Raw genomic sequence first — 25,799 nt, forward strand, 5'->3', positions numbered from 1 at the left:
ATGTTGGGTCTTCGTTGCTGCACGTGGGCTTTTTCTAGTTGCAGCAAGCCGGGGCTACTCTTCGTTTCGGTGTGTGGGCTTCTCATTGCGGCGGCTTCTCTTGTTGCGGTGCACGGGCTCTAGGCGTGTGGGCTTCAGTAGTTGCAGCACGTGGACTCAGTAGTTGTGGCTCGTGGGCTCAGTTGTTGTGGCTCACGGACTCTAGAGCGCAGGCTCAGTAGTTGTGGCGCACGGGCTTATTTGCTCCACGGAATGTGGGATCTTCCCGGACAAGGGATCGAACCTGTGTCCCCTGCATTGGCAGGCAGATTCTTAACCACTGTGCCACCAAGAAAGCCCCTCACCCAAGCATTCTTGATGGGGCCCTGAAGATGCCTGCCCCAACCAGGATCCCTACAGCTTCCCCTTCCTTAGCAACACCCACATAGCCAATCTAATTTCGGACCCACTTCTGAGACAACTGGTGGGGGGCATTCTCTTGAGCAAGAGGCAAAAATAATGTGTCCATGACTGAGAAGACAGATATTCAAGGACCAATGTAACCGATACTTATATAACTGTAATTGTGATTGGTGTCACAAAGAAGTACAGGGTGAGATCAGTAAATGAGGGAATCTGATCTGGTCTGAGAAATCAAGGAAGGCTTCCTGGAGGAATTAGCCTTTGAATAGGGGTTTGACACAGAAGCAGGAATTAACTGACATAGAATGGGGAAGAGTGTTTGAGACAGAAGGAGCTGAACAGCTGTGAGGTTGGGTGCAGAGAGCCCTGGGGAGAGAGCAAGAGATGAATGAGTATGTTAGCAGTCAGCCCATGCGGGCCTCTCTGTGGAGGCAACAGTAGGAATTTTGGCGTTACCTTGAGAGCCATGGGAAGCCCTTGGAGAGTTGTAACTCGGGCTGGCATCACAGAATATATGTTCTATAAAGATCTCTTTGGCTACACTATGGAGAATGGACTGAAGGGGGCAAGTAGGCACTGAGAGACAGTTGGCTACAGCAGTCACCCAGGCAGGAGGCGATGGTGGCTTAAGTGAAGGAAGTGACATAGGAGACAGGATGAATTTGAAATACATTTTGGAGGTAAAATTAATAGAATTGGGGAACTGATTGAATGGTGGAGGGGTGGGAAGAGATAAACATTTGAAGGACGGCTTCTAGGTTCCCGGCTTACACGGAAACCTATGGAGTGGGGATTATCGGCTCTCATTTAACTGGCTCTGAAAACTGAGGCTCAGAGACAGGAAATGACTTGCTTGAGGTCACACAGCATGTGAGCGGCCGAGCCTGGATTCTGACTCAAGTTTGCCTGTCTTCAAAACCCGTGTTCTTCTTCTCCATGTTTCTTTCTCTGCAATTATCTCTTCCATGACGGCTTTGAGAAATGAGTGGCAGGTTTAGAGAGGTCTGAGGAACCCAGCTCCCTGTTGAGGGAACATCTGCAATGAGGTGCCTGAGGCTTCTAGAATGTCCATAGCTAGGAGCCCAAGACAGAGGGCTGGACAGAGAGAAGCCTACAGGAGGGTGACTCAGGATGAACACAGCCTCCTCCGCCCCTGACGGCCAGGATATGTACAGCCTGAGGAACTTCAGCATCTCAGGACGAGCAAGGACCCTGAAGTCAGGCCTGGGGGGTGTATTCTGGCCCCATGAATTCTGTCTCTAGGACTCAATTTCCTTTGCTTGTAAAGTGATGTCTACATTCCTACCTTGCAGGGTGATCACAAGACAGGTGAAGCCTTGGCACCGAGAAGGGGTGTAAATTGTAGCTATTAAAATTCTCTTATGCTAACCTTGGGGTTTGAGCAATATTGAGAGAGTCAAGCAGGTTTGAGATTCTGGGATGGAAATTCCCAGAGGTGGGAATATTGCAAAAACAAATCCCAAGAGCATGCGGGAGAAGTGGCCGGCACCAGTGCCAGCCTGGGTACCTTGAATTTGTACCCTTACTCTCCATGCTCAGAAAAATGTGTTCCTCTCCAGCCCACATCTCCCCTCCTCCAGGCCACGAATTCTCAGTGAACTTGTACCTGTCATGGCTGTCTTCTTGCTGATCTGACCTTTGTGAGTGACCCTTCAGCTTCCAGAAAGTGAGACCAGGTAGAGTTGCCCAGGCAGCTGAGTGACCTGAAGTGACTTAACCTTACTGTCCCCCTGCTAACTCAGGCATCCAGAAGTGATAAGACCATCTTTCCCAGAGTGTATTTAAGGATTCAATGAGATAATGTATGTGAAATGCCCACCATAGCAATGAATAGTGCTTCCCATTGGGTTGTCATTATAGGTTTGTGCCTGTCTCTCTTTCTAGGCCATGAACCTCACAGAAAGTAGAGATCATACCTCTCTGACCTCTGAGTACTCAGAGGCTGGCAGGATGCCTGACACATAATAGGTGCTCAGTTAAGCCCTGTTAAATAAGTGTGCTCCCTTTTTGGAGTCCCCAGCAGTGACTTCCACATTATTAAGAGGAAGATGGGGTACAGGTTAGGAGAATGGGTTGGGGGATCAGATAGATTTTGGGTTCATATCTTGTCTCTGACTCATACCAGCTACGATGCTTCAAGTCACTTCACTTAACCTGCTTCCTTCTCTGCAAAATAGGATTAAAAGGCCACCTCCCAGGATTCTGTGATCACATAACTCATGCACGTGAAGTGCTTAATGCAGTTCATGATGGGAGCTGCAATTATGATGATTAATCAACTAACTCCCATGTATTGGGTTGGCCAAAATTTCGTTTGGGTTTTTCCATAACATCTTATGGAAAAACCTGAATGAACTTTTTTGGCCAACCCAATAGGTGGCTGCCCAATGCAATGGGCCAAGTGCGTAGCTTTCCCAGCACCCCCCTGCCCTCCCAGATAACCTTGATTGTGGTTTGGGGAGCCATGTAGTTGCAGGGACTTATTCCACTGCTGGTGCTAGGCAGGAGCAGGGCTAAGGCAACAAGAGCATTTCAACCCCCTGGCTCAGTGATTAGTTTTGTGCTGGGCATGTGATCTAGACCTGTCACATCAGAGTGAACCTTAGGACTTTTGCTGGGAATTCTGGAACAAAGATGCTTCTCTGATACCCTACTGATCACAAATGAAGCGATCTTTTTCTTGGGAACTGCTGGGAGGTGTCCTGGGACGGTAAGGGAAGCCAGTTTTGAAAAAGGCAAGTTGAGTAAGAGAAGGAAACTGAGTCCTTGCTAGCACTGTTAAGCTGCTGGATCAAGCCTTTCCTGAAGGACTTTTCAAAACATGTGAGCCAATAAATTGCCTTTATTATTTATGGCTGTTTGAATTGAGTTTTCTGTTCCTAGTAACCAAAGTCACCCTTACGGATACAACACATACATTTCTCCACTTTGTGTAGCTGTCACTTCCTTTCTGTGGGTGTGGTGACATCAGCTCAGGCCACATTTCCTCCATGAGCACATGGGCTCTGTGAGAACCAGCTGACACTGCTGCCTGTTGGAAACCAGACCACCCAGGAGCTGAAAGATTATGGAAACATAAAGAAAACCAGAGCAGGGAAAAATCCAGATGAATGCTTCCAGAATAACCAAAAAGAAAGAAAGAAAGAAAGAAAACCAAAAGTGGTGGCAACGCTAATAGCAAAATAATTGACAGCCACACTCCTGATTGAGGAGGGTGTATCCCAATCTAAACCACCTGAAGGGAGTATCATCCTTGCAGGGAATATTCCTTGCTTCTGGCTGTCAGCATCTCCTCCCCTGCAGGCCAGCACTCTGGTTTCTTTTCCTGGAATTATGGCAGGGGTCCCACCTTCCCTAGCCAAAGGTGGGCTAAACAAAAGCTCCTTTACTGAGATGGAATCTTGAGCAGAAGAGGCTGGTCCATCTATCTCTGTGTCAGGATCCTCACCATACTATTCCAGTCGCGAACCCGATGTACCTTTTGCTATCTAACTTCTGCAGCATCCTTGGTTCCCAAGCCTGGTGCTCTGGCCCCCTGTGGATTCTGTGAACTCCCAGTAGCAGCCTTCCAATATTTTTCCTTTTGCTGAAGCTAGCAAGATTCATTTCTGTTGTTTACAACCAAAGAGTCTTCAGTGATACACCTGCCGAAGGGTCTGCAGCAAGGTGGGAGAAGAGTCTGTCATTCATTGAGAAGCCTCGTCAAACACAGGCTGGGTGATTTCCCACAAGGCTCTAGCGATGCACTCTGTGGGTCCAATCTTGGGAAGGCAGACTGGGTAATTGTGAAGGGTGTCCTCAAAGTCGTAGTGCATTGTCAGGCATTGTCTGCAGGCTGAATACATACATATATAATGATGCTATAAATACAATGAATAAAATACAAATTAGTTTCAAGGAATTTCTGAATTCACATGTTAAAAAACCGTTAGGTGGTTTATCGTCTAATCAATACTAAATGTAAAATCTGGGAAAACGTTTATATGGAAAAGGCGTGCTCCTCTTGAAAATGTTACAATCACAGCTGTGAGGGTGTGATGAAGCGAGGGTGTGTATTGCAGGACCATAGTGGTCATCTGTCCTTCCTGCCTCCAGGACCCATTCTTCCTCCCTGCAGGACGGCACCCTGATAAACCTCCGGGAGACTGGTTGCTCCCACTGGCTCCAAAGGTGGCCTGTGACTCAGATCTGGCCAATCAGAGCACTGGATTTCCCTGACCACACTGATTGGCTTGGGGATGGGGAAGTGACCCAATCAGAGCCAATGAGAAGCAAGTTTTGCTGGGGAGTTTCGCTGGGGCTTCTGGGAAGGAGTCATCCACTGTGACTTGGAGGATTTAAACCTGAAGAGGCGTGGAGGTCTGTAGTGGCCGAAAGTGATTAGTTCTGAGGGCAAACTTGCCTGTGAACGGGGCCAGCACGCAGGAGAGGGGAGCTGAACTGGAGAGGGAGGAGCTGGGTCCTTGGAGGGCGGTTTGGGCCTCTACTGAGGCCTCACAGAGCCAGCCCGCCCCTGGACTCCTCAGTGACAGGAGCCGAAGACTCCCCATTTCCTTAAGCCGTTCAGGGGTCCCAACGGACACATGGGAGAGGTGGTGCTGGAATTCTGAGACTCATCCGGTTGTCATCACCCCAGAGAGTCCTGCTTCTCGAAAGGGCACATTCAGTGTAATTCAGCCGAGGTGTATCTCACCCCTGGCGGGGTGAGAATTCCACTGGGACCCGCCTCACCGTGGGGACTCATTTTAGAGTTGCCAGGTTTAGCACATAAAAATATAGGACATCTCCTTAAATTTGAATTTCAGACAAACAACAAATCCTTTTTTTTTTTTTTTGTAGTCTAAGTATGTCTCATGCACTATTTGGGACATACATATTATACTAAATAATTATTGTGTATCTGAACTTCATATTTAACTGAGCTTCCTGTATTTAATGTGGAAAACCTACCCCAGACTTTCTCTGAAGTCACCCTGGACGGGTTCATTCACGAGGTGAGGAGGAGACGGAGACAGGCATGGTGCATGGCGAGCTGTCACTGGATGGACAGGGAGCCTGGAGATGTGAGAGGTGACTGGGGAGGAGGGAAAGGAGGGGAGGGAAGAGAGCAGAGAGGAGTGGGGTCACCGAGGGTGTCAGCAGATGGGGAGCCGGAGGCCCTGCAGGGGAAGTATACTTTGCATGGCCATCACTGTGCCTGCAGTGGCTACCACCCCCTGGGAGAGGAAGCTGTCCCATCCTCACCCCTGCTCAAGGAGTCCACGTTTGTACCTCATGACCCCCCCCAGCCACAGTTCGTTGGACAAGAATGGGTCCTGAGCCAAAGGCAGCCAATCCAGGGCCAGAATCTCATTGTGACTCAATGAGAAGAGCTAAACTGGCCTGAGCAGATCCCAGACCTGAGCTTCGAGATGAGGAGAGACCGAGGCAGCCAGAAGGGGGATCTGAAGCTGGAGGAGATATGGAGAGAGGCTGAGAGGCCATGAGGGGCTGTGCAAAGGGGGGTCATGAGGAAGGGAAGCTGTGTGAAAGAAGAGGCTGAGAGGTCAGGAAACTAGGTCCTGAGCTAGGTCTTAGGGCTCCAGATAAGACCCCACTCTTGAGAAGCCCTCAGTCTAGTGGGGTCAGACCCCTAAGGAATGAAGACTGGGACTCAGTGTACAGATAGTGAGATATACAGTATACTTCTGGGGCTTAGAGGAAGAAAACTTCAACTCTGCCTGGAAAATTGAGGAGGGCTTCTTAGGGGAGGTGGCCCTTGAGCAGGGCCATGGAGAATGAATAGAAGTTTACTGGGAAAGAAGGCAGGAAAGCGGTTGAAGCCACTAAAAAGCAAGAGTTCCTGATGTGGTGAGGTTGGATGAGAGTTGAGGACTTGGAAGTTGCCTGTCTTGAGGTTACAAGTGGGACGAGGCTGGCCAAGGAGAGAGCAGAGACCAGGGTCACAGGCTGCTGCTTTTGGGGGCCAGGCGGGCACATGAGTGAGCTAAGTTGGTCAGATGTGAGAGAGATCTTATGGCTTTGTGGGTCTGCTTCTATTTCCCATTTTTAAAAGGGCAGGGATCCAACCATTGCTCTCTAATTAAAACAAACCAGTGAAATGATGAAGAACAAATGTCTCCATGGCCAACTGGAAAGTCCACAGTCTGCCTAAAACAAACTAGACTAGCCACTAGAAACACCAGGGGCACTTTTACAAAATACGATTCCTGGACCCCATCCCTGGAGAATATGACTTTATTGGTCCAGGGTGGGGCCTGGACAGCAAAATATTTTAATAGCTGCCCAGGTGATTCTGTGGTTCTAAGGTATCACCAGAGGTGAAAACCAGTGGTCCAAAAGGAATGCCACTTGGTGCCTTGCAGGAATGTGTCTTCCCAAATTTTTGATTTTTCTTTTCCTTTCTTTTTAAAGAATATTTATTTATTTATTTGGTTGTGCTGGGTCTTAGTTGTGGCCTGTGGGCTCCTTAGTTGCAGCAGGCGGGCTCCTTAGTTGTGGCTCGAGGGCTCCTTAGTTGTGCTCACCAGCTCCTTAATTGCAGTTTGTGGGCTCCTTAGTTGCAGCTCACCGGCTGCTTAGCTGCATCACGCAGGCTCCTTACTTGTGGCATGCAAACTCTTAGTTGCGGCGTGCATGTTCGATCTAGTTTCTTGATCAGGGATCGAACCCGGGCCCCCTGCATTGGGAGCGTGGAGTCTTAACTACTGCACCACCAGGGAAGTCCCTTGATTTTTTCAAGAAAAGCCCGAAATCTGGATTCTTCTGTGAAATAGACTTATTTTAAAATGTTGGCTCAACTTCAAAGGCAAAATTGGGTAGTACTTACTATGGGTTGCTCTAAGCTCCTTTTCCTCACAGCAGCTCTATGAGGAATTTATCTTGTTTTGCAGATGAGGAAACAGGGGCATGGAGAGGCTGTGTAACTCACCCAAGGACCCGAGCTAGATAGGGTCAGAGCAAGATGCATACCCAGGCAAGTCTGGTTCCAGAGCCCATGCGTTTATCCACAGAACCCATCTGCAGCCTGGCCTCCCCCCCTACCCCCAGCAGTTTGTGACCTCTGGTGGGTGAGTAAGAGGAGAGAAGGGCCGGGGGCAATCTTGGTCCTGATGAGAAAGAAGGCAGAGTGGCCAGAGGATGAGTGAGCTGCATGGTGGCTGCCATCAGACCCCCTTTGAATGAATGGAATGATGGAGCCCTTTGCCATCTGTAGTGGCCTCCAGCATCTCTGAAGCCCCACGTGGCCCTGCCTAGGGAGTGGAGCCCAGCGGCTCTGCTTCCTTTCAGGCCTGGCAGGTTCAGACTTAGGTCTTCATCAAGTGCCCCGCCGGCCCTGGCAGCGCTGGCGGCGCTGGCTCTGCCAAGATGCTGCCGATAAATGGGCTCACCTGGTGGTGGGGCCGTTGCCAGGGGAAGTTTCAGGCTTTGTTTCTTGCTGTGACTCAGGGTAGGTCATCATCTGGCAGCCCTCACACCTCGTGCCATGGGCTCCAGGCTGGGGCCCTGGACGTGTCTCCTTCTGAGGCTGGTCGGACCCATCTAATGAGCCCTGCTCCAGGAGTCACCTTATAAGGGAATGTTATCTTCCCACAGGCTTTGAGGATGGGACCTGGGGCGGGCTGGGGGTGGGCATTCTGGGAAGGCAAGAGAATGGACTCAACTAACCGGCAGGATTGATTAAGGACAGGAAAGTGACCACATTCTATGGATCTACTGTGTGTGCTGTGTCTTGCTAGGTGCCTTTGCATCTGATTTCTTAACATTTACAACAATTCTGAGGGGTCAATGTTGTTATCTCCATTTTACAGATGAGGAAGTTGAAACTCAGAAAGGTGAGGTGATTTGGCCAAGTTTTCATGGCTTGTAAGTGGAGCTGTGATTTGAGTCCAGGTTGTTCCCTGGTCATTCACCTTCTCTAGATGTGTCCTGAGGCCTCTCCTTAAGACCCACCCCAACCCCACTCACTCCAGACCCCAAGGCTTGATTGTCCCGCCCTAGTGGGTCAGGCTGTGTTCGCCTCGGTAGCATACTCACAGGTCACAGGCATCTTGGACTGACTGGACCAAGAGGTGACAAATCTATGGAGACATGTGGGCGTCTGTACAGATCAATTGCAGAGAGATTTGGGGCTGGTGATTGTTAACACACTGATCAAATCATACAACACATCTGTGGCCACCAGGCAAAGAATCACCTTAGTTGAGTTAAAACTAAGAACAATGTTGTATGTCTAAAAAAGCGGTGATTATTTTGCTTTGCAGCTCACTTTTAACTTTATAAAAGTGGTTTAAAAACCAACATCGTTGTCTTTTCATCTCTGCTCAGCACCCTCTTCCTGCCCTTCTGCAGACAGGCTGCCCAGGTGGCATCTGGGCTCGTGTCTTTTGTTGCTTGTCTCTCCTCACTTGTCTGTTCAGCCCCGCTAGGCATGGGCATAGGCTGTATCCGGATGAAGGCCTCACCAGGGGGAGGGTCTGAACCTGGGTGATGGGGAGCTCCCACCATGGCCCAGGCGGGAGCACTTCGTAGGAGGGTCTTATTTTGTGGGGTGGCTGGACCCTGGGCCCCACTGGGAGGGAGGAGAACACGCCAAGCCCCAGTGGCTGCCCAGTCTTTAGTGAGAGGCCAGTTTTTTGGCCTGGTGTTCCAGGCCCTTCCCAGTCAGACCCTGGTCCACCCCCCCAGCCTCGTCCCCTGCCTTACCTCCCTGGCTTCAGTCCTGAGCCACTCTGCAGTCTCACGCCTCTGTACGTTTGCACAGGCTGTTTGCTCTCTTAGGATCACCCTCCCTTACTTGCAGGGATACCCTGTGTGAAAGAGGCCAGCACTGGGTTAAACGCATAATCAGTGCTTAAAAGTGCACTTTCCATCCTCCCTCCCTCCTCTCTCCCTCCCTCTAACGTGGAAACATGGCCCTTCCTGCTCTAGGGGAACAATTAGTATGATGTGAGAGGCACAGTACCAAGCCAGAGAAGCCTCTAGTCTATGTGGTTGGAAGAAACAATGCCTACAGCACCCAGGATCCCTGGGCATTCTCCCCTGTCCTCTCAGTCCACTGTCTTGTGTGACTCTTCCCCCTTAGAGGTGGAACGTGTGAGTTGCCTAAGCCAGCCTGGTCATCGTGTTCCCTTAGCCACATGGTTTGGTTCATTCAGAGCCAGTGGGACATCATGAGATGCTGCTGGGACTGCTGGACAGACCCAAACCCTCTTCTCCTGACTGACTTGGGTCTGGACCTGGTTCTCCAGCCTGCCTGCCACTCTGTGAGCTCTCCACAACCCCCAGTAAACACCCTTCAAGCTTAAGGAAGACAAAGGGGAGTCTGTGGCTGGCAGTCAATGCACACACCCTACAAATCTACGAACTCCTGGGATAGAGGAGCTGAGAGTCAGGGCTCCAGTGGGGAGGAGAAGGTTGTGGTGAGAGTGTCTGGACGGAGGGGGATCCCATCTTGGCCCTGGATGGGACCACAGGGGTCAGCTGTTCAGTCCCTGAGTGGTGCCCAGTGTCCAACTCCAGGGGCTGCCTGGGCCAGGCAGCCAGGACTTTACCCAGAGGGCCTCCTAACCCCAAACCTAGTCCTTCTTGCTGAGACCTGGGAGTGGGGATGGTGGGGTGCAGGGGAGGGAAGGGGGGACTGCCCCTTCTAGGCTGGCACCATGACCATAGCCACATTCCGGTGCCCAGAAGTGAATCCACGAGTGGAGGGGAAAAAAGGCCCTAAAGCTAGTTCGAGGCCGAGGAGAGAGGCAGACACAGGCCTTTGTGTCCACACCTGTCCTTCCACAGCAGAAAGGGGGTGGTGAGGGCCCTGGGAGAAGGGGGATGGAAAGAACATAGGCTTGGAGCCAGATGGATCTAAGTTTGAATCTACCTCTACCGCTAATCAGCTGTGAGAGCTTGGACATATCACCTCACCTCTCTGAGTCTCAGTTTCCTTGTGTGTAAAATGGGAATAATCCTACATGCATCCTGGGATTATTGTGAAGAGTAAACAAGGATGAATCATGTAAAATTTTATACGGGTGCTTGGCACAAGCAAAGAGTCCACCAGTGTTTGCTTTTATTGTGGTGAAGAATAAGAACCCTGCTTCAGACCAAGCTTGGTCAGTTTCCTAAAGAGTTGGCTTTGGTTTAATTCCAGTTCTGAGCTGGTGAACCTTGGGCAGCTGCCCGTGGGCTTCCTCTTCAGGTGTCAGTTTGCTCATCTGTAAAATGGGGTTAATAGCATTTCCCATTTCAAGAGTAGATGTGGGGATTAAATGACATAATGCACATAAAGTGCTTGGCATCATGCCTGGCACATAGTAGGTGCTCAGTAAATGCCAGGTCCTTCCTGCCCACCTCCCTGCTTTGTACTGGATATGAAGGAGCAGAGAAGCCCCAGACCTGGAATCAGAGAACTAGGTTCTGCCCCAGGCTTGGCATTGAATTGCTGGGCTTTCTTTGGGTGGGATCCTGACTCCGGGGTCTCTGTCGACCTCTCATCTGTTAAATGATGACCTTGGACTTGATGGTCCTGCTTCTGACGCTAAAATTCCATTCTACGAAAACAAGAACATTGCTACTTAAATAAAGGACTGAGGGCAGCTGCTCCTCACTTGAGATGGGGCTGTAACAGAAGGAGGCTGAACTTTCGCTTCAGAAAACCCCCTTTTTTTCTTTCTTAAATGTTTTTTTTTCAAAATAAATTTATTTACATATTTATTTTTGGCTGCGTTGGGTCTTGTTGCTGCATGCGGGCTTGTCTCCAATTGTGGCGAGCGGGGGCTACTCTTCATTGCGGTGCGCAGGCTTCTCATTGCGGTGGCTTCTTTGCTGCGGAGCACGGGCTCTAGGCATGCGGGCTTCAATGGTTGTGGCGCGCGGGCTTAGTAGCTGTGGCGCACGGGCTTAGTTGCTCTGCGGCATGTGGGATCTTCCCGGACCAGGGCTCGAACCCATGTCCCCTGCATTGGCAGGTGGATTCCTAACCACTGCGCCAAAACCCCTTGAGAGGCCCTTTTTGGTTATGAAAGGGCAGGGTCTCCCCACCCCACCCCCCACCGGGCCTGGCCTAGAAGAGGAAGTTCCTTGTAAAGTGAAGGACATGGGTCTGTGTAACGAGGAGGAGTTTGGGAGTCACCTCTGGGCCGCTGGAGAGAGATTTTGGGAGGCCCAGGACTCAAAGCTGCGTGGGGATGAGCAGTGGGCTCTTTGGTAGAGAGGGGCTTGGGAAGGTGGGAGCAGCCAGAGGCAGGGAATGGGCTGGCAGCGAGGGCCCTGGAATGTGCCAAACAGTGAACTGGTCACTTTGGTGGTGTTGCTGGTTAGGTCCAGGAGTCTCCCTTCTTTCCCTGACCCTTGCACACACAGCCTTGTGTCCGTGGCCTTTGGGGGTGAAGGAGTCATGGCAGAGGCTGCACACAGGAGCAGAGAGGGGCGGCAGACAGCAGGATGCAGTGGAGACATGGCTCAGGCCAAGAACGGATTTAGGAGTGGAGGGAGACAGGAAACTTAAACCCTCTCACAAGGTCCCAGGAACATCAAGAAGGGCTTTGGGCTTTCTGAAGTATGGGGCATAGGGTTTTGAATGATTTTATTTTGAAATTAAGGCCACGGTGAACCTAGAGGACATGGTGACATCGGGTTTTGTTTTTATATTTGTATGACTTGGATCGGCAGAGAGGAAACGCTATTCCCTATCGGATAGGGGTGGGGCTGGGGAATGGCATGACCCAGGCCTGGAGCTGAGAAGCATGGGTTGGAGTGGAGGACTCTTGGATAATGTTGCTGTGGAGGGCAATGGGTTTGAGTCACAAGGGCCTGGCATGCTAGGTAAGAACCTGATTTTTTATATAGGCAATGGGGCGCTATGGAAGACTACAGCAGGAGAGGGACAAGAAGCAAGCCGTGGGAGGACGGCTCCAGAGGCTTGTAGAGGAACTGGGGTGGGATGAAGACAGGCAGGGAGGTGGGGAATAAGCCTTTGGTGTTGAGGCCCATTCACTCTACAGGGTTTGTTGTGGCCAGATCAACACAGGTGGGTTACCAAGGGTGGGTGTGATGCCACCTCTTGTGAGAGAGGGCACCTGAGTGATGGTCCTGGTGGCAGCCCGATTTCACCTGCATCAACCACCAGCTTCCTTGTAGTCTCCACCTTTCCTGTGACTCAGTTCTCCTGATGAGCTAACACAGAGCTGGGGGAATTTTTGAAGTTCTGTCATTTCGGAGGTGACTCGTTAAATGGGCAGGGCTGGGAGAAGGGGATCTCTCACCCCAAGAACTTTTGTGTAACCCCCAAATCTTCATGGCTTGCGGCTGAGATCTAGCCACCACACCTGCTGATCTTGTTTGATGGATGGGGAAACTGAGGCCTAGAGATGTGAAGGGATCTGTGTAGGCTTGAGTGGCTGGAGCAAAGTCCTGGGTCCGGTTCAAGTTCAGTCACTTTCTGTGTGACCCTGGGTGAGTCTCTTCTCTCTGGGCCTCTGTTTTCTCATCTGTATGGTAGGATAATGCAGTCTCATCCTCCCATTTTCTTGCCTTCCTTCCCCTCACCATAGACACCATCCTTGCCCTGGCCTCTGGTCCCCTGTGCAGGTCCTGGATGTCTTTATAGCTCACAGATGCTCCGCCACCTTCTCAGCCTGACACCAGCTCCCTTCCCCTCATAGGACCCAGCTTTCCTTGGGGACACGCCTTCCTAACCCTGCCATTCTCTGGCAGGCTGGGATCCTTGTCACTGCCGTCCCGCTGACCTCCCTGCCACCCTGCACATTCCCTGAAGTCTTGACTCACGCCCTTCCCTCCACTCCATCCTACTGTCATCCAGGGTGACTTTAGTGACTTCGTGGATGGCCTGTCTAGCACCTGGTCACTCAGTTCCTGGACTGCCTTGTCTCCAGTGGCTCCATTCCCTCCACCTGCCCACCCCGTGGCCACCCTGGGCCTCATCATCCCCCAGGACTTCCTCCTCTGAATCCCTACTCTGAGCTCCACTCCCTGAGCAGCTCCCGTCCTCCTGCACCGACAGCTGCGCTGAGCTGGCAGCTTCCTGAGCCCTTCCTTTCACTCCCCCAGGCCTCCATCTGCCCCCAGAGCCCCTGGTCCTGATCACCCCACCGTCCTCTCTCTGCTGCTTGCTTACTTGAGCATCACTGAAGAAAATCGCTGCCTGGTGGGTCACAGCTGCTACAGATGCACAGTTTCCAGCCATAGCTGGGCCCTCAGCACCTCCTTTCAGGCCCTTTTCTTGAGCGGGTGGTCCCCTCTCCAGGCCCTCATCACCTCACCTGGCCTTCATCACCCTCCTCGGGGCCCCTGGCTATTTCCAGCCCTCTCACATGGAAGGGGTGATCTTGCCTGTTGCCTCATCAAGACCCCCAGGCCTTGGTGGGAACGTCCTTGATTTCCCACCCCCTCACCCCTCTCCACACCATCTTCACCTTCTGTCCTCTGGCCCCCAGGTTGAGGCCTTCTGCCTGGTGATGGCTGCTCCCTCCACTCTCTTTTGGACCCTTGTTCTCTCCCATCTCCCCTGGGGCCTTGCACCTTCAATAATTCCCATTCTCTTTGACCCCTTCACCCCACTTCTCTGGCTCAGCCCTTGTAGCCTATTATTATGTTTAAGTCCTCATATCTCAAGATAAAGGACCCTTGATCCCGTGTCTTGTCTCTAGGTACCAAGCTCATCCCTCCACCTGGAACCTCCCAAGTGTGGTCAGGTAACATGCCTTCATTTCCCCCTTTCATGCTTCAAGGCATTGCCATCCACCCTCCCAAGTCATCCTGCAGAAGGACGTCAGTAACCTCATTGCTAAATCCAGTGGTTAACCCTTTATGCCTCAGCTAATGCATCCTACCATTTTTTTTTCCTTTCTGGAAAGTGCCCCCTTCTGTTTTAGAGTCTGCCAATGGCCTCCCCTAGAGCCATTCTCCCCTGGTTCTTTACTAACAGAAGCCAGGTTTTCTTTTGGAAAGCAATGTGCTCTGCTAAAAGGCCACATTTCCCAGCCTCCCTTGCACCTGGGATAGCCAATGAGGTATAAGTGGAAGCTATGGGAAAGGATGGGAAAGGGCTTCTAGGAAATCTGTTTTACAGAGTCCGAGCAGTATCAGCAAGAAGGCAAATTTCCTACTCTTGTTTCTTCCTCCTTCTTGCTTCTGGAGCGTGAACATGATGGCTGGAGCTGCAGCAGCAATCTTTTGATGATGAAGCGGACTTGAATGTGGAAATCAGGACTAAAAATAGCAGAGGAAGAGACAGAAAGAGCCCGAGTCTCTGATGATGGTGGGTTGCCTCCCTCCAAACTTCTTTTTATGTAGGAGGAAATAGAACCTGTATCTTGATTAAGCCGCTGATTGGGTTTTCTGTCGCTTACAGCAGAATCTAATCCTAGGCTATGCAACTTCAGAATGGTTTCCTGGCTTTCCTATCTTTCAGACTGTTACCGCCCTCTCTCCATTTGTGGGGACCCCAGGCCTCTGTTCTGGGCCTCCCTTTTCTTCCGTATCGCGTATTTCCTAAGTAATCTTGTTACTGCTCCTGGCTTCACATCATATGCTGGTGACTTACAGTTTTCAGCACAGACCTCCAGACTCCAATAGTCAACCAGAACCCTCAGTTCTGTGGCCCCCGAGTGCTTCCTCCTGCCAGTGTCTCCTCCCAGGCCCCCTAGCTCAGCTGGTGAATCTTCATCCACTTATTTGGCCAAGTTGCAAACCCTGAAGTCATTCTCTTCCTTTTCCTCATCCTCCTACTGCCTCAACTCCTCACATGCAGTCGTTCATCAAGATCTAGTAAGTTACCACTTCATACCCATCAGGATGGCTGCTATCTCAAAACCAGAAGTAACACGTGTTGGCAAGGATGTGGAGAAGTTGGAACCCTTGTGCATTGCTGGGTGGGCATGTGAAATAGTGTAGTCACTGTGGAAGACAATATGGCGATTCCTCAAAAAGTTGAGCAAAGAACTACCATATGACCCAGCGATTCCACTTCTGGGTATATACCCCAAAGAATTAAAACAGGGTCTTGAAGAGATATTTGTATACCCAAGTTCATAGCAGCGTTATTCACAATAGCATAAATGTTGAAGCAACCCAAGTGTCCACTGATGGATGAATGGATAAACAAAATGTGGTATATCCATATGACGGGATGCTGTACAGCTTTAAGAAAGAAGGAGATTCAGATACTTGCTGCAACATGGGTGAACCTTGAAGACATTATGGTTAAGTGAAATAAGCCAGCCACAAAAGGACAAGTGGAACCCTGTGATTCCACTTAAATGAGGAACCTTGCGTAGTCAAATTCATAAGGACAGAAAGTAGAATGGTGGTGCCAGGGCCTTGGTGGAGGGGAAATGGGGAGTCAGTGTTTAATGGCTATAGAGTTTCCGTTGTGGCAGAAGAAAAAGTTCTGGAGACGGATGGTGGTGATGGTTACAAAACAATAGGAATGTAGTCAATACCATAGAACCGTACACTTAAAAATGGTTAAAATGTAGATTCTATGTTATGTATGTTTTACTACAAAAAATCTAGCAGTTTTACTTTCTAAATTGTCTTATTCTCCTTCACACCTTTGATTCTCAGTGGGACCACTGCAAAACCTTCTCTCTGGTCTCCCTGCCTCTGATTTCACTCTCAGTGTCCATGGCCCAACCCCCTCTTCATCAGAGTGTTGCTTCTAAACCTCAAATCTTGTCATGTCAGTTCCCCCCATACGGCCATCCGGGGTCCCCACTAATTCTATGCCCCTTAGCCTGGCCTTTAAGGGCCCCCCTGATCTGCCCTCTGTCTCTCTTTCTAACCAACACCTACCTGTTTTGGGGTCCAGTAATTCATCGAGTGCCCTGGACTGGTTCATACCTCCGTGCCTTTGCAGGTGCCGTTCCCTCTGCCTACTCACAGTGACATCCCACCTCCCCTCCTTTGCACAGCCCATTCATCCTTTAAAACGCTGCTCTGGAGTCTCCTCCCTTGTGATGCCTTCACTAAACTGTCTCTTCTGGCCTTCGTACCACTCCTTTGCCATCTCCGTTTATTGCTGTACACGTCACGCTGCGCTGTGATTGTCTGCTTACATGTCTGTCTTCAGGCAGCCCTTCAGCTTCCCTACTCTTCATCCAGGAAGTCCTTTTTGACTCCTCCAGCCCACGGTGCCATCCACTTTCTCTGTGCTCACAATCTCTCGCAACCAACTGGATGTATCATTTCAGTGTTTGACTGGACACTGTCTTGTCTTCAGTTCTCTCCTGAGGATTAGTCTTGCCTCTGATGAGCTGGTACAAAAAGCTCCTGGGTTGCAGGGACCATGGCCTCAGTTCTCCTGTTCTCTAGCCCCCAGTATGGGGCTGGCTGCCTGAAAGAAAGGCAGGAGTGGACAATTAGGGAACAAGTTGGTGCCAGAAACTCTGGCCCCTGCCATGTCATTTCATCCTCCCGAGGACTCTGAAATGAGGGTTGTCATTCCCATTTTACAGATGAGGAAGCTGCAGCTCAGAAGGTCAAGGGTCCGGGATCACGCAGCATGGCAGTGGGGGAGCAAGGATTTGAACCCAGGGGGATCAAGCCTGTGCTCTGCTCCTAGCCAGAGTCTGGGCCCAGAAAGACTCACTGGGTTGGACTGAGTTGAGTGAGCATGTCTCCCACACACGTGGCAGTGTTTGATTTTTCCAGCAAGCTCAAGTACATGCAAGGTGGAGGCGGCATCCAGGGGAAACAGCTTGTGTTGGTCCTGGCTTTGCATGTGGGGACGTGTCCAGGGTTGTCGAGGCCAGGTGGGGAGTTGGGTGGCCTTGGGGGCAGTAGGTGAGTTTCCCTGGTGTCCCAGGAAGCTCCCAGTCTATGGCGGCTGCCCCAGGGGCACGGCCATCCTCTGCAGTAACAACTCTTCGCATATTTCTGGATTTTATTTTATTTTTTTTGCTGAGATCGTGGGCAGCTCCTGTCACCTCCCTGGCTCTCGTTTTCCTCATCTAAAAAAATAGGAATTAAAATAGTGTCTCTCTTTTAGATTCTGGGGACAGATCCTTTGCAAGGCTGGCTGTGGCAGTGCCTTGATTACAAAAAAAGTCCTATGAGTTTTGAGAGACTTTGCATCCTCTCGGGGAGCCTGTGGCAGAGAGGTCGGGGAAGGATCACCAGTCCCCGTTTACAGAGAAGAAGGACAGGGCCTCTGGCCATGGACAGATTTGCTCTCTTCCCACAGCTGGTGAGAGAAGAAGCTGGGACCATTGAGGTTTTTGAAGCAAGTCCAACAGCCTTTCTATTTGACTTTGCCTGATAGATGGAAGCCAGCAAATAAGAGGCTAAATAATTGGAATTTAGGGCTAAGGGATGGGATGGAGAGTTTAATGCTGAGGGAGTGAGCACTGGGGAAAGATCACTGCATTACTAGTTTAGAGGACCAGAGAGGGAAAGTTAGTTGCCCAAAGTCACAGAGCAGGTTGATGGAGCTGAGTCTAGAATTTAGCTACAGGGACAGGGCAATAACAAAAAAAAACCAAAAAAGAAAAAAAGAAAGAAGAAGAAGAAGAAAAAGAAACCAGCTATCACTATTTTCTCTATCTGTTCAGTAAGGTAATAGGTGCTCTATATGTACAAATGCAGTTAATCTGCCCAGCAGCCTGCAGCCTGTACCACTATGATTGTTTTCAGATGTAGAATTGGAAGCTCAGTGAGGTGGTCTGAACTGTCCAGAGCTTACGCTTGGTTAATGGGAAGCCAACATTTGAACCCGGTCCGGCACCAAAGCTGGTGTTCTCAGCCACTCTGTCCCACCTCCGCACTTGCCCATGTGTGTGAGTCGGTAAACGTAGCATATTGACCAGGGGCTTCGAGGCCCCAGAGAGCTGAGTCAGGGCAGACGGCCAGGCTGGTTGCTGGGTGCCAGCTGTCAGGTGCTCAGCTCATGGGCAGCCAGGTGTGCAAAGACTGCATTAAAAGGAACGTAGGGTGTAGGGTGTGGGGAGCGCACCGGTCAGGGGGTCAGGAGGCACATACTCCCCACGCAGACCTTGGTTTCCCCCTCACGAAATGTAGATGTAACTAATTTACAAGGTGCTTCCCAACCCCACATTCCTGGCCTCCCTGCTCAAGGGGGTTCTGGGTTGAGGTTTGGTGGGGGTGAGCCAGCTGAGCCCCTCCTCCTCCTCCAAGGTGTGAGCCACCCGGGAACGCGGGGCCGGCTGTCATGGCAACGCTGTGTTGCGAAGTGACGTAATTGGAGTTCCAAACGTGTGAAATCAAATACAACATCCGCAAACACAGCCTGGGGGTCGGCATGGCAACCGCGGGCACCAGGATGGGCAGGCACTCTGCCCCGCAGCAGCCAGCCTGTCTCTGCCACCAGGTGAGAGAGCACTCTGCCCCCTCTCCACACAGGCCACACCACCTCCCTCTCCTAGGGCCTCTGCTGCTGCCCCCTCCTCTCCTCTTCTTCCCTCTTCGTCTTTTGGCTTCTCTGGGAAGCAGTTCTGCCAGGTGGTTAGGGAGTCGACACTAGCATCAGACAGATCTGGGTTCACGTTCTGACACAGCAGCTCTGAGGTTGGGCAATGGGCTTTACCTCCGGAAACTTACTTGCCTTAAATGTGACTGTTATCCTATATTTTCCCTTCTTTCTTCCCCTTTGTTGTTCCTTGTCCTGCCTTCCACCCTTAGGGCACCTGCAGGCAGGAGTGACAGTGGCCTGGAGCCTGGACACCCAGGCTATGAGTCAGACCCTATATGGCTTTGCCTGTGATCTCAATCTTAAGTCTTCCCTTCCTTGGACGTGGGTCGTCTCCTCTGTAAAATAAAGATGTGGTCCATCTGTCTCTTTCAAAGAGTGGCCCACAGGCCATCTGCATCAGCATCACGGGGGTGCCAGGTTAGCAGTGCAAATTCCTGGACTGTCCCCCTTGATATTTTGATCCAAGTAGGTTTGGGATGGGATCCAGGACTCTGTTCTAACAGGCTCTCCAGGTGAACTGAGAGATACCCCAATGTGAGAATCCCTGGACTAGATGGTTTCTGTGGCTCCTATGCCTGGCTCTGATTGGCCCCTAAGACCCAATGCCTGGCTGTGATTGGCTACCTTCCAGGATCCTCTTTTTATTTTGTAGCACTGTTGCTGCCAGGCTGAGGCAGCCTTCCTCTGGTTTCTATCTTGCTCTCCCCCTTCGTTCAAGCAACAGATGTTTCTTGTGCCAGGCCTTGTGCCAGATACTTACCTTTCCCACATGAGTGAAGGACTGGGGCTGCTGTGTGTGTTTGGGAGCGGGACTGAGAAAGTGGCTTCTTAAGCCACTCGCCACTCTGTGACTCAGTTTCTTCGTGTGTAAATGGGGATAATGATTTGTTAATGAGAGTGTCCTGCCCTTCCTGAGCTGGGGTGGGGCTCAGGTGTGAGGATGACAAAGACACACCTGGGAACCTGTGGCATGCCAGGCACTGTGCTAGGTGCTTTGCATGGTTAACTCACTCAGTGTTCCCAACCCCTTGTAAGGTGGGAGCTCTTTCCCTTTACAGTTGAGAAAACCGAGGCTCAGAGAGGTGACTTGGCTCATCTGAGGTCACTCAGCAAGTAACCAGTTTGGATTTAAACCATTTCTTGGCCTCACACTCTCCTCCAGCTACTGTTTTTCTCCTTCTCGCCTCCCTTCTCCTTCCCCTTCTCCCTCTTCCTCCTCTACTTTCTTTTTTTTTTAAGATTTTTTTTTTTTGATGTGGACCATTTTTAAAGTCTTTATTGGATTTCTTACAATATTGCTTCTGTTTTATGTTTTGGGTTTTTTTGGCCACAAGGCACGTGGGATCTTAGCTCCCCGACCAGGGATCGAACCCGCACCTCCTGCATTGGAAGGCAAAGTCTTAACCACTGGACCGCCAGGGAAGTCCCTCCTCCTCTATTTTCCACCAGAAGGTCTAGAGAGAGTCTTCTGCATTCACGGTCAGTCTCCATGTCTTCACTTGCCAGCCACTCCTTACCCCGCTGCAGTCTGTTTTCCCCACCTCCCAATCCCACCAAGCGTACCGAGGAGTATCCTGGGACAAAACCCCACGGTCTTAACGTCTCAGCAGCACTGAAGCTGGAGGTTGCTCTCTCCTCCTGGAAGTCCACTCTCCTCCCTGGACTTTCTATCCCCCCACCTCTCCTGGGTTTCCTTAATCTCTTAATTTAAATCCTTAAAAAACCCAAAAGTTGGGCTTCCCTGGTGGCGCAGTGGTTGAGAGTCCGCCTGCTGATTCAGCGGACATGGGTTCGTGCCCCGGTCCGGGAAGATCCCACATGCCGCGGAGCGGCTAGACCCGTGAGCCGTGGCCACTGAGCCTGCGCATCCGGAGCCTGTGCTCCGCAACGGGAGAGGCCACAACAGTGAGAGGCCCGTGTACTGCAAAAAAACCAAAAACAACAACAAAAACACAAAAAAACCCAAACGTTTGTTGGGCATGTGTCCGTTCTGTGCTGAGTGGGGGGATATATGGGAAACAGACCCTCCAGGTCCTTGTTCTCTTGAGTGGGTAGCACATTGGGGAGCATGGTCCCTGGCCTGCACCTCCTCTTTCTGCTCCTGGCTGGTGGATGCTTGGTTGGTTCTCACACCTCCCTCCTCTGCCAGCTGCTCCTCTCGATACACTCTTTCTTTACAGTTTTGTCTGTTCCCATGACTTTGGCCCCCACCTGCAGCCTGAGGAGTCCCCAGCCCCTAGGCCAGAACATTCTGTAATCAAATCCAGCCTGGGATGTCCGCAGGCCGCCTGGATCCCATCACCTGTCCCTAACTGTTCTCTGGACTTCAGATGTCCCCTCAAGTCCCTGCTCCACCGAGTTGCCATGGTGCTTTCTCTGTCACACTAGTCTGACTGTGACTGCTCAGTACCACAAGGTGGAATCCTCACTCTTTGGCCCGTCTGACTCCTACTCATCCTGTGAGACTCAGCCCTGACATCACCTCCTCTGGGAAGTCCTCCAGGATTGATCAAGTGACTACTCTGTATGCCCCCAGCACAGGGGCTCCCCTCCAGCACTGTGGGATCCTTGAGCCCAGGGGCCTGGCACAGAGTGAGGCACCAGTGAATATGCCTTGAATAGAGGCCAAATAGCTGTAAGCTCACAGAAGCCTAGTCCAAACCTCCAACAGAGACATGGAGACCCAAAGGCTCAAATGGAACTAACAGCAAAGCTAAGACTCAGCCCCAAGTGCCTAGATCCCATTTCAGAGTCTGCCCCATCAGACAAGGCCAGGATGGTGAGAGGCCACTAATGGGACAGAGCTTGGCATGCTGAATTATCTTGTGACCCCGTCATGTTCTGGGCTTATTTTCTTCCAGACAGAGGCGATCAGTTCTTTGCACTTGTCTAGTGAGATGGTCCTCACAATAAATAGGTAGGTATTCACGAAGTGCCTACTGTGTGCCAAGCACTTGGCCTGGTGCTTTCACACACATTATCTAGCTTCTGTTGTTTTGGGGGAGGACCCAGGAGGGATGTGGAAGACAGAGGGTTTCCTCAAAGGCAGCATCACATGTGTGGCACCTTGACCTCTTCCCTGAGTACTGGATGCACAGTGGGTGTTTGTTGAGGTTGGCACTGCATGGAGGACTTGCTGGTTGGACCGCAGGGTGCAGAGCTGAGCTTGATTAGAGAGTAACTGGAGCCCGGTGAGGGTGCAGAGCTGAGTAACTGGAACACCAAAAGCACTTGACCCCAGACCCTAGGCCTGGGGTCTCCTTCTGAGTCCCATGTGGGTGGGCGCCTTTAGGATGGGGTCTGAGGCAGTGAGGTGCTTCAGTACCCAGCACAGCCCTGGCTCTCAGGAGGCCCTCGTACATGGATGTTGTGTGGCTTTAACCACCTATGTGACCTTGGAGGTGGCCACGTCACTTGGACCGCAGTCTCCTAGTGGCAAAATGGGAGTCCTGACTCTTTCCAGTGGACATGGCTTAAAGACCTTAAGGGTAAAGCACTTCCTATGTGTCAGGCCCTCCCCTAAGATTTCAAATGTACAAACTCATTCAGTCCTCACGACTACCCTTTGAGGTTGGTACTGCTTCAAACCCCATTTACAGATGAGGAAATTGAGGGCCCAGAGAGGTAACTCACCTAGGGTCGTGCAGCTGTTGGGTGATAGAGCCAGGATTCAAACTCGGGCCGTCTGGCTCCAGAGCCCATGTTCCTAACCACTAAGCTCTGTGGCCTTTTGGATCAGCTTCCCATTGCCATGGGATAAAATCCAACTCCCTGACTGTGGCGCATGGGTGCTGGGTGATCTGGCCCCTGTCCTTATCAGGCCTCCCAGGTCTGCCCCCTACATTGTCCCTACAAGCCTTGCTATCAGGTGCTATTTGCTCGGTGAATTAATTAAGTATACAAAAGATTGGAAGAAATTAGTTTCAAAAATCATTTAGGATTTTACCCATACCTATTTCCAAAAGCTTCTGGGATTGCTTGCGAAATAGAACATAATGAAAGTAGACAATTAAAGATGAAGATGTAGCAAAACCCATTGAAGTCAGCCAAGTGGGCCAAGTGTGTTGGGCTCCGTCATGCAGGCTTCTCAGCAGTCAGAGGCCGAGCTAACATAAATCACCAAAGAAGTCAAAGAGTGACTTTATATTTTCCCTCGTGTGTCTCAGTTTCCCTACCTGTAAAATGGGGATATAATAATGTTTACCTCATAGAATTATTGAGAGGAAGAACTTTGTTATAATTTGTGAAGTGCTAAGAACAGTGCCTGGCATGGAGCTGATGCAATACAAGAGCTGCTATTGTTATTATTATTCCTAAAGGGTAGATCCACATGTGTGGTTTGAACTAGAACCTCATTTCTGGGACTTGATTCAAGGAAAGATGTGAAAAAGGGACCTGGGGTATATCTTAGTTTGACTAAGGATTTGTAAAGGGCAAATACATTTAAGACATGAATCTAATCCAAATGTGATATTTATCCCTGTCTTGTTCTTTGATTGCCATTGGGCTCAACTCCTCGTCTCCACTCTTCTATGGGAGCCATGGGAGGACCTGCCCTTCCAAGGGGGCTGGCCTTCTTCGGACTGGGGAGGCTGGGAACCCCTCAGCTGCCCAGTCAGGGCTCACCGCCACCCGCTTCCCCAGGCTTGGCAGCTGGTCCTGGGGCGGGGTGGACAGGCGAGGGGCAAGAGCACTAGAGTGGGGAAGTCGCCAAGGCTTAGCCATGGTGACCGTCCCTGTCCATCTCCATCCTGCTTGTCTGGGCAGGAGACATGATGGGTATATGGGCAGATGGAAGGATGGAGGGCATGCCCTGTCTCATCTGTAGGCTCTCCTGGTGTCTGGGAGGTGCTGAGTCCTGGGCACAGCAGAGACTAGTGGGCAGGGCTGGGGATTGGGAGAGTGGAGGGTGAGATCATGGAGGCAGGGAGAAGCTGGCCTGGCTAAAGCTGTGGACTTGGGAGCCAGGTCCTTATCCTGCTCCCCCCACTGACCTTGAGAAAGTCACTTCCTGCCCAGGGCTCCATTTCTTTGTCTCTAAGATGGAGATCATAATCTTGTCCTTGCAGGATCCTTCTAAAGATGAAATGGGAACACACATGTAGGACTGAGTGAAAGGTCTGGACCATTCAAAGCCTGGAATAAACGGTCACTGCCATTTTTATAACTCATAAAAAGCGGGGCTCTCGCCAACACGCTGGGTCTACATCTCCAGGAAGTGGGCACATGACCAGGCCTGGCCAATCAGAGCATTTCATCCCTTGGACCACAGAGACTGGTTAAGGGATAGACCCAAACTTGGCCAGTGAAACCAAGATCTGGGACTTTTGTTGGAATCATTGGGAAAGAGACCTTCTTTCTGCTGGGGTTAGTGAGAGGGTAAAAGGCCAGCCTGGAGCTGCTGGTGGCCATTCTGCCTTCATGAGGTGAGGGACTGTTCACCTGCGGGTTAGGCTGGCTCAGAGATGGGGAGGAGACAGAAGCCTGATGTAATGGCTGACGGTCTGCAGCCAGCCTTGCCTGAAGCCAAAGCAGACTTGTGTGTGTGTGTGTGTGTGTGTGTGTGTGTGTGTGTGTGTGTGTCAATAATCTCTCCCTTTCATGCTAGTTCCTGTCACTTGTAATCAAAATGGTCCTGAGTAATGAAGGTCAATTCAAGGCCATGGCAAGCCTGGTGGATTCTGTTCTGAAATGCCTGGTTTTGCGGAAGTGAAATAGACACAGTCAGGAGATGAGCCAAAATGTACCTTTCCTAGAAGGTAGTTTGGCAAAGGGGGAGGCTCTATGAGGGTCACATGGTTGAGGAGACAGTGCTAACTGTGGACACAGCCGTATAGTTCATTCATCCATCCATTCATCCCACCATTCTAGTCCTTCCCAAGCACCTCCTTTGTGTCAGACAGTGGCACAACACCGTTCCTCTCCTCATTCATGGAGCTTAGTGGGAAGATGCATGAACATCAGGGGATAACAAGTGCTCTGGAGGTCACTGGGGGAGAAGGGCCGGCAGCTCTGGGTGGGTGTAATGCGGATGGAGAAAGGCTCATCTGATGAAATGATACTAAGCTGAGTCTGAAGGAGGGGAAGGGTTGACTGGGGAGGTGGTCAGGCACGGGTAGGGGAGGAGGGTGCACCAAGCAGATGCACGGACGAGTTTGAGGGACGGGAAGAAGGAGACACTTCTCTTGACGTGCGAGGGGTGTTTGGGAGGAGGCAGGGAGGGGCCAGGAGACCACTGAGTGGCTTTAAAGAGGATGATGGCAGAGATGGAGGGCAGTGGGGCAGTGCTGGGCTGGGAAGTTCAGGAAACGGGGGTGGGGGGTTGGGGTGTGGAAGGACCAGGAAGGGGGACAAGGTGAGGGCACTGCTGAGGGTCGTGAGTGTCACAGGAGTGCTTAAGGTGGCCTTCAGCTGGAGGAAGGTGTCCAAGAATCGTGATGTGAAGTCTGGAGTTGGAATGTTCCAGAGGAGAGGCTGCCCAGGGAGAAGGCTCTGGCTCAAGGATGAGAAGGAGAATGGGGAGGAAGGCCAGGTGAGAGTGAGCTTTCCCTCCTGAACACCCGGCACCCAGGTCAAGGACATCACCTGCACCCCCAGGACACCCCCTCCCCCATGTGCCCCATTCCATTCTCTAACCATCCCTCAAAGGCAATCGCTATCCTGATTTCTATCAACATAGATTAGTTTTGCCTGTTTTCGTACTTTATATAAGTGCAGTCAGCAGAGCATGCAGTTGTTTTGTGTTTGGCTTCTTTTTCTCAAACTCCTCTATGTGAGAGTTATGCATTGTTATGTGTATTCATAGACTGCTCATTTCTCATTGCTGAGTAGAATTCATTGTATGACTGTACCGCAGATTATCCATCTATTCTACTGTTAATGGATATGTGGGTTCTCTTTAGTTTTGGGCTGTTAATGCTGCCAAGAACAT

The sequence above is a fragment of the Phocoena phocoena genome, chromosome 1 (assembly GCF_963924675.1).
Source record: "Phocoena phocoena chromosome 1, mPhoPho1.1, whole genome shotgun sequence".
NCBI lineage: Eukaryota > Metazoa > Chordata > Mammalia > Artiodactyla > Phocoenidae > Phocoena > Phocoena phocoena.